We start from the raw sequence: 10103 nt of genomic DNA, 5'->3' as shown, positions 1-10103 counted from the left end.
CAACTTACAATAATAAATGTCAAGATATCCAGTTTGACATTTTCACAATGGGCCTTATGCCAGGTCTGTTATCCTCCTGAAGAACAGACTGAATTAAATACTGAACTAAAGCAGAAAAATCAACCTGCCTATTATTCAGTATATGCTTTCACTGATGAATGTCACAACATCCAGTTTGACATTCAGACAGTAGGCCTTATGCCAGGTCTGTTATTCCCTTAATAACCAGACTGAACTACATACTGAGTTATAACAGCCAACCAACTATTCTATACCTCAGTATCTGCTGTCAGGGATGAATGTCATACTATCCAGGTTGCCATTCAGTAAATCCTGTATTAGCTAAACCTGCAGCATACTACTCAAGTATGTCATGACATCAGTCAAGACATCAGAGTACAGTTAGTGTTTGAGCACAACATGCAGCCAATCAAACATCTACAAAGCATGTCATGACATCAGTCAAGACATTAGACTCCAGTTAATGTTTTAACATAAAATGCAGCCAATCAAACATCTACATGTATCTTCTCATTCTCTCAAACGAGCGTCGAAGGTGATCAAGATGATCATTTTGAGATGACGATTTTATCACAATATCATCAATGTATACCTGCATAAATTTTTCGATGAAATCATGGAATATGGCATTCATGGCTCTTTGATAGGTTTCTCCTGCGTTTTTTAGACCAAACGACATTACAACCCATTCATATGTCCCCAAAGCTCTAGGGCATCGAAATTCCATCTTGGGGACATCATCTTCTGCTATGAGAATTTGATTATAGCCAAAATAGCCATCAAGCATACTCAGATACTCGAAACCTGCGGCCGAATCGACTAGCATCTCCGCCACGGGCATCAAATACTCATCCTTTGGAGTAACATTATTTAAATCTCTAAAATCTATACAGATTCTGAGAGTTCCATTTTTCTTAATGACATGTACTATATTAGCTAGCCATTCGACATACCTTGCAATTCTGATGAATCGGCTTTTGAGAAGTCTTTCGATTTCCTGCTTAATCTTTAACGTGATATCTAGAGAAAAGTGTCGAGGATGCTACTTTATTGGCCTTTTCCTAGGTTGAATAGGCAATTGATGCTCCACCGTACTTTGACTTAGACCAGGTATTTTGTCATAGTCTTAGGAGAAATAGTCTTTGTATTCTATAAATACTTCGATTAGTTTAACCTTTATCTTTGACCCAACTTTGGTATTTATGTACGTTGGTCTTCTCGTGACTCCATCTCCTAGATCAATTTCTTCGAGTGGGTCTTGTGCTTGCATTTTCTACAACTCATTCAATGAGTTTTTCTCAAACCCCAAAGGCTCATTATCATAGATGCAATCAAGCCTTTGACTTTCTGAAGTTGTTGTTTGGTCTCGTCGACCATCTTCTATCTCTTTGGATTTGATAGCCAAGTTTTAAAGTCTCTCCCTTTCTAGGGCCGACTCTCTTTTATTTTCAGCCAAATAGGCCAAAATTCGAGCCAACCCTTGTGACTCAGAAATCATCTCTATCGACTGCAGGCCACCCCGTAGGTGGAATTACCAACTCTGGCTCCATTTCTTCTTCAGCATCCCATATGAATCAGTGGTCGGGATCAAGGTTCAACACGCGACCGGTGTTGACTGAAGTATATGACCCTGATTCCTTGTCACAAGACGCGATGTTTTCCAAATGTTAGTCGAAGGATTTCTTCAAACCCTTGGCGTTATCGATCTGGTAATAGCTCTGGTCAACTTCAATATTTTCTACGATGCCATCCTTTCACTAGATTATCAGCCTTTAATGTACAATCGAGGGTACTGCTCATATCCCATGGATTCATTCTTGTCCTAGGAGTAAGTTAAAATTTACTTTAGAATTTATTACGATAAAAAGCGTCGAACGTGTGGTTGTGCCAACAGCTAAATCAACCTGGACAACAACCATTATTTTGTTGGTTTTTCCTTCTTAGTTTGATAAAACCATATTGTGCTATCGGAGATCATTGCCGCACTTCCCCATTTTCTTGAATAAGGTATACGACATTAAATTGACGGTTGCACCCCCGTCTACAAATACCCTGGTTACTGTTATCCCATCAACATTCTCCCTTATGAATAAAGGCTTCAGATGATACATCATCCTTGGGGTAGGTGTTTCGAACATGGTTGTTTTGCTTCTCAACCACACCACTACTCATAATGTAATAGCATAGTGGTTTTCCTCCAACAATTTCATCTGGCATAAAGTTTTCCTCTATTTCAGAGACTTCTGATACCATATCATATTCAACCGGAAAAATTGATACAATGCTGCAGTTCACAATGAAATCATCACCATAGGTATCATCATTGGTATCATTGTACATGTCTTCGTCGAACTCTTCTTCGGACTAGGGAGAGTATTCAGGCTCCCCTTCCTCCGGATGAGGGGAGTATTCAAGCTCTTCCTCTTTCAATTGAAGCACGTCCTCTGGCTCTTCTTCTTTCTCGACCTGAGACGAACATTTCATACTTTGGTAAGATGCTACAGTTTCTTCCCTGTAGGATCAACAATCATAACCATTGTTTTATTAGCCATTATCTTTCCTTTTTCTACCCTCACTGGCTTTGGGATCTGCCTCTTTTTACCAGAGGTTTCGACAGGCTTCAAGTGTGGAGTCGTTGCCTTTTTCCCATCTTTTTTGTTCCGTTGGTAACACCTCTATTGTATTCTGGTTATTGGGTTTTTTCCTTTGTAGTTGGGAGAAACCATATAACCCATTATTTCGACCTTCTTTTTCGGAAACACTATTTCTTTCTCTAAATCTAACACTTTCCACTTCGACCTCTTGCCCCCTTTATGGTTCACCGATTCAACCCACTTATCTTATGGAATATTTGATGGCGGAAGGAAAGTCCTTGGTCGAGGCTGCTGAAACTGCCTCCTGTATTCTTCATTTTGACGTGGTGCTCCATATTTGTCAAACACGAATCTGGGGACAACAGGATTCTCCTCTTCCGATGCCTATTTTTTGTCAGACTTCAATCTTTTAGCGACCTTGTCGTTGAACACACCGCTGCACTTCGGACATAAGATCACTTTTGACCCACTTACTTTGCATTTCTCTTGGAAATTTGCTAGATTTTCTCCTGGTTAGGGATAGGTTGATAGCAGTCCACTTTCAGCCTTTTTGTTAAAACTATCAGTAGTTTCAACCATTAGTACTTCGAAAGACTCAGCTAAAGACACCACATCCGAAGATTCCACGAGAACATCAGTAGTATCCACCATCATGCATTCGAGAGGCTCAGAATATAAAGCTTATTCAACCTTCATAGGATCATAGTCCACTTGCATCTTTGGCCTTTCGCCAAATTGAAGTCTCCCTTCTTTCAATGTCTTTTGCACCAACTCCCTAAAAAGAACACACTGATAAGTTTTATGACCAAGAAAATTATAAAACTTACAGAATCCCATTTTCTTTTTCTGTTTTAGAGGGGGATCCTTTAAACCCTTGTAGCGGGGTTTTTGTTACCTTTAGGTTTATTGACTAAACCAAAAGTCAACATATAATTCGAGTCGCCACCACACTTTTATTTGTCCAAAGGAAAGGCTAAAAAGAGAACAAAAGCCAAGTAAGAAGTTTTTCAAATAAAAAACTAATAAAAATGTCAGAGATCTAGGTAAGGGGGTTGATTATGAAATGGGAAGGTTTTACGCACCCAAAACATCCTTAGTACTCTAAGGGAACCCTTTTTGCAAATATGTATTGTAGGTTGGTATTTGTGAAAAGATTTGTACAAAGGATTGGAGGGATGAGAAGAGAATATATTATATTTACAAATATTGTTTGAATGGATGAACTTATTGCCTACGTACCATCACAAAGGAGGATCAAAACCTCATAGTTCGGGGTAAAAATCTCAAAGATTGGTGAATTGATTTTAATCAAAAGCCTTAAGGTCTTTGTTATCAAAGGGAGAAAACTCAACCTAAACCAACAATCCACCATGTGAGGAAGGCTTCAACATGCTAGTGAGGGGTTAACCCTATAATAAGCATGGAAGAATTATAATCCAACACTAAGGATGAGGTGAGATTTACATCAACCACTATGATAACTCAAACCTATGACTAATGTTTTTGAAAAGGTTTTAACAAAGTGGCCATTGGAACTGCAAAACAACTTGAAATGGGTTATATTCACAAGTTAGATTTATTTACAAAATAAGTTCAAAGTTGAATTAAGATTATTTACAATGAGTATTTATGAAAATGGTTTGGAAAAGTCAAAGGCTTAAGGCCTAGGTTTCTAGTTTGAAACAAAGTCAAAGTTTTGCAAATGGTTTTTGGCTTGGTTAGAGTGAGGAGAAGAAGAGAAGGGTTATTCCTAAAGCAAATAAAATAAGAGGGGAAAGATAAACCCTTGGAGTTCCTTTTCTTGGAGTCATAGAGATGACTCAAGATGCTCCTTTCCTTTGGACTTAGCACACAAACAAGCAATCAATAATTTGAATTCAAGCTCCTAGGATCTCCATTTGGCTTGGCTCTTAACTTGGCTACTCATGACAATGGTCCTCTTTTCACAATCTCAAGATGGGATCCCTATCACACAAAAGCAAACATCAAAAAATTCATAACACAATAAGGGGAATGGTCAAAGAATAAGTTTGGGAAGAGAAGTCCTTTGAAGTCAACTTTGAATTTTAGCATTCTAAAGGCATGAGGCCTAGTTGCTCTTCAACAAATTTTTGCATTCTAAAGGCATGAGGCCTAGTTGCTCTTGAACTCCTTTAAGCATGGGTAAGTCCTAATTCTAAGTCCTTTCTCCTTTTGCATTTGGTCCACACAAAACAAACACAAAGCAACACAAAATAGCAATATATATATACACAATAATGGGCTCAAATGAGCAAAAGAAAAATGACATAAACATAAAATATATGCTCAAGTGAGCAAAGTGAAAATCAATATGAATAATGAGCAATAAATAAATGACATTGAAACTAAATGGCAAGAAATTAAATGCTCAAATTAAAGTTAGTAGTTAGTGAAGTTATGTTAGCTTGTCATAAGACAATGTAACGCTATGTTAAGCAATCGTAAGTGGACTAATGTAGTAGTCACACCTATCTGAGGCCGGTCAATAAAAAATATAGGCAAAGAACACAAGTTAGAGGTCATGACTAGTAAGCCAAGCTCCATAAACTTGCCATGCCAAACAAAAGGGAAGGGTCTTGTATTGACTTTTAGTTATTTGCTTGATCAAGAAGCAACCTATCTTGGACACAAAATAACTCACTTGATCATGGATCAAGTTGAGTTTGGTTAGGATCAAAGAAGGTTAAACTTCTCATTTGTCAAGACAAACTTCAAGACTTTAACTCATTGGCCATTGATGGAAAGAAAGGGATGAAGATGAAATGGGTTAGAAAATAAGACAACAACCAAATCCAATTGATCAAATGTGAATCAAATCAACATCCATCAACACCAAACAGAAGAGAAATGAAGATAACAAGTCAAGAAGTCAACAATATTTTTTTGGTATTTTTTGAATTAAAATAAAATGCAAATAAAAAATAAACAAATAAGGTTGAACCTCAAATTCAATTCAAATCAACTTCAAAAAATCCAATTAAATTCTCATAGGTTCAACATAGTCAAACAAGCTTTGACTAATTTTCTCACAAAATTTTGAAATCAGAAAGTATTTAAAAACAATTAAAATCAATTAAAAATAACATAATATGAATTAAAATCTCAAATAATCTCAAAACAATCAAGAAATTGTTGAGACTATTTTTCATTGACTTATCATGATCCACAAATGCTATGAAAATATTTTTGGATATTTTAAAAGTCAGAAAGTATTTTAAAATGAATTAAAACCATTAAAAATCAAATAATCCATGAAAAGTATCAAATGAAGTCACAAAAATAATTAAAAATCATAATATGAAACTAGATTTTTCAAGAAATTTTTTGGAATTGGTCTCATATTTTTCTGACTTCAAACGGATTTTTCATGAATTTTTGAAAATAAAAGGAATTAACAGAAAATAAATGGAAAATGAAAATAAGTGAAAAAAACCACAGCCATCAGATGCGCCTTCATTAATTGACGTGGCGCTTGGCACGATCCAGATCATAGGGAACACGGTATACACAAGTCAAGCGCGCCACACAAAGCATTAAATGAAGTATTTAAAATGAACGTGTGAGATTAGATCGTGGCAAGGCGATCCAATGGCTACAAGTGACACACGTGGTGGTGGTGGTGGAAACCACCATCTTCTCCAGTGAAACAACAACTTCCGGCCACCAGTTGCAGAGAAATAAATTTTAATAAAAATGGAAAGCAAGGATATGGAAATGAAGCTCGCGTGATGGAGATCATCATTGCACCATTGGATCTCCCTCACTCTTCCTATATTGAGAGAATTGTGAAGGAGAAAATCATGGTGTTCAAACTGAAAGTTCATGAAATGAAGAATTGAAAGCACCAATGGCTTGCCTCAAGTATGAGGACTTCAGAAAACCACAGAAACACAAGGATACTACATTGAATTAGGAGATTCAGATCCAAAAAGTTTGAATGTATACCTTCAAATGGATGAACTTCTGGCCACGAATTCTCCAAGATCCTTGCTCCTTCTTGCTCCTTGAGTGTAATGGAAGTGATAGGCTAAGGAATTTGGCTTTAAAACTCAGCTAATGATGCTGAATTTCAAGCTCGAAAAATTAAAGAAAAGTGATCAATTCCTTTGGTAATGACTATGGTTTCAACTCTGCAGCACTTGGGATCTCCAAAAGGTTGAGAAATAAGGGAGATGCAGCCTCTATTTATAGCTGAATGTGGCTGATCACACACTTCTCTCGTGTGCATGGAATTTGAACTTTGATGTGCATGGGCCTGTGTAAGCATGTGGAAGGCCCAATGATGGCTGAAAGAGATTGATGAGTTCATGTGAAGAGCAAATGGACGTGTACATTGGATGTAATGTGCTTGCAGTTCAAGTTTCATCATAAAATACCAAAATGCACATAAATGGAAATGAATTCGAAACTCACTAATGTTAAACCCCATTGACTATTGTGAGTAATGGTTGGAAAGCCCTTGAAATAAGGAACAAAAGTTATGTTGGGCAAAAAATCATTTGGCATTTGGAAATTGATCAAAACTGGCTTGGAAAATTCAAGTACAAAACATATTCAAATCACTTTTAAAAATTTCACCAAAAGTAAGCTTAATCAAACCCCTCTTTTTTCACGATGAAAGCTTCAAATGGAAACATCTCCAACATAAAAGTTGTATATATTTTCAAGATAGTCAATCTAGAATCAAAATTTTCATCATTTGTATTTTCTATGGCAAAGTTATGGCCATTTGAAGTTGGGTACTTTTTCAAATTCAATGAATTAGGTCCAAGATGAACTATAATGTTTTGCATTATCAAATGTATTTATTTTAGGATTATGAAATTTTTTCCAACATAAAATTTGAAGTAGACATTTCAATATTTCCAATTCATTTGGTCTCACATCAAAATCATAAAAGTTAAAGAAGTTATTCCCTTGGTAAGTTGACCCAAAATTAGGGTTTCAGTCAAAATGACCTATAATCTTTTGAAATGAATGATGACCTTAAAAGTTTCAAATGGATTTTTGATGAATATTAAAGTTGTTCATATGGTTCGTAGAACATTTTTTCTCTCGAGGTCATCTCCATTTGACAAATACATCAAAAGTTATTTTTCAATGGTGCTCAGCTTAGTCAGATGACTTGACTGGTCAACTTTTCAAGGCCAAACTTCCAATCTTGATGAATAAATGATAGAGGGGCCTCAAATAGGCTCATATATGCATAAAATGATGAATGAAAGAACTTACCTTCATTAAATTTGATCAGAGGTTGAGATTGCTTCATAGGCAAGGCACAGTCAAAGCATAATGAAATTAGGGTTTCCTTGGGAAACAATCCTCAAGCCCTTTGGGTTGTCTTGATCAAATTGGAAAATTGAGATACTTGGGAGACATATATGATGATTATTAACTTTGTGAACCATTGTCATGCTTTTTCTCATCTTCATCTAGCCATTGCATTGGGCTTAGGAGCCTCCTAGGAGCATTGTGGAGCACATGATCACTTGAGCTTCAAAACAAAAAGAGTTAGTGACATATTTGTGTGCTTTTGGTTAGTAATCAAATAAGAAAATAAATAATATACAATACAAGCATGCTTGGTGATCTCAAAACACTCAAACAAGTCCCAACCCTAGGGTTAAGGAGCCAAACATGTTATGATCCTTGAGGCAATGCACTTGTGCAATAACATGATGCCATGAGGGATCTTAGGGTCAAAATTAGGGTCTTACAACCCTGAGGGATGATGATTTGATCATCTTTAACCAATAGATCAAAGATTTCGTTGCACTTAGACACATCAAACATGTAAGTCTTTGCAACATATTTATCTGTTTTTTCAGCTTTAGTGGGTTTTTTCCCATTCGATGGTTTTACAACTTTACACATGTATGGAGGTGTTCGCTGTGAATTTTGGCGAACAACCTCTGGTTTACCAAAACTTGTAGAATTGGGTTACTTGCAGGATCAACCACACAAATCCTAGGACATGTGCAGATCTAGATGGTCTTGAAGATGTCTAAAATCACTTTCATATCTTTCATTTCTGTTCTCTAAGTGTTTTACGTCGAAATATGTTGATTACAATGTTAAGTGGATGTAAATTTAACAAGATAAAGTAAATGGCGGAAAATAACTGACGAAATGTAAAGTGTCGAAAAGGATAAAGTGCAGAAAGATAAATGACTGGAAAACATAAAAGAGATTTGTAAAGAACTTTGAACTTTATAAAATAAACTTTGAAGGAATTGGTGTTTGTTTACACATACATTTTCCAAATATGACTCTTTTCTCTCACACGGGTACTTTGAGTGTTTTCAGGAATTTTGTATAAGTAATTCTTCACACCTTTTTTTTTAGATAATAACTACCCTATATATACACAAATAACATAACTGTTATTAACGACTAAATCCTAAAACTATGACACATGGCTCTCCTCCTTTCGCCAGATGCTTCCACGCGTCTTCTGCCAAACGTCACAACCTTTTAAATTCAAATTTACTTTTAAGTCGAAATGACGTCTTCCTTCAGGATTTTTGTCGAATTATCAACATACTGCAATGTTCTCCCTATCTGTCAAAAGTGCTTTTCCTAGGTGCAAACATCTTTGTCGAAATGACGAAACTTCCATTTTGTCGAAGTGTCGAACCATACTTATTAATCAAATCGTTTCAACCCATGTCATCATTTGTCGAAAAAATCATTTCTTACACCAAATCTCATGGCGTCGAAAACGCACGTATACAAATTGCCCCCCAGCAAAGACGTTTCGACCGTTGTTCTGGAGAAACAGTCATTTGTTGTCAATCAGTGTTTTGATGCCATGTCATTTAATCTTCATTAAATGCAAGTCTGATAATCTCAATTCCCAATGCAGGTTCATCATTACACTTTCTCCACAATGTCACGTCTAGCCCACGTTCACAATCTACTTCCATCATTTCCTCACATCATGGTTTCTTTTCAACTTTTCCTTCGACACTTTGTATCCGGACGCTAGTTGAGCAAGATCATTCGCTTCTTGATTCTTCAACCTGGGAATGTGCCTGAAGACGACGTTGTCGAATGCTTTGAGAAGTCTATTGTCTATTACAAAGTACATGATTAAATTTTCTTTCACGCACTTATACTCTTTCGTCAACTGCTTTATTACCAGTTCGGAATCACCCATTATTTCGACTCTCGTTGCCCCCAATTTCAACAAGATTTCAAGTCCAGCGATCAAAGCTTCGTATTCTGCTTCATTATTTGAACACAGACTTTCAACTTTGTACTTGAATTTTGTTGGAATTTTTTCAGGAGAAATAATCAACATCCCAACGCCCGTTCCGTTTTTATGACTGGAACCGTCGAAGTACAGTTTCCAAGGTTCCAGTTCGACGTATTCCACGTCTTCGTTTATAGAGTGGTCCGCTATGAAATCAGCGACCACTTGTCCTTTCACTGCTTTTAAAGGCAGATATTTCAAGGAGTATTCTG

Source organism: Lathyrus oleraceus, chromosome 6 (assembly GCF_024323335.1).
Source record: "Lathyrus oleraceus cultivar Zhongwan6 chromosome 6, CAAS_Psat_ZW6_1.0, whole genome shotgun sequence".
In the NCBI taxonomy this organism is placed as follows: domain Eukaryota; kingdom Viridiplantae; phylum Streptophyta; class Magnoliopsida; order Fabales; family Fabaceae; genus Lathyrus; species Lathyrus oleraceus.
Note: the sequence above shows the minus strand (reverse complement) of the source record.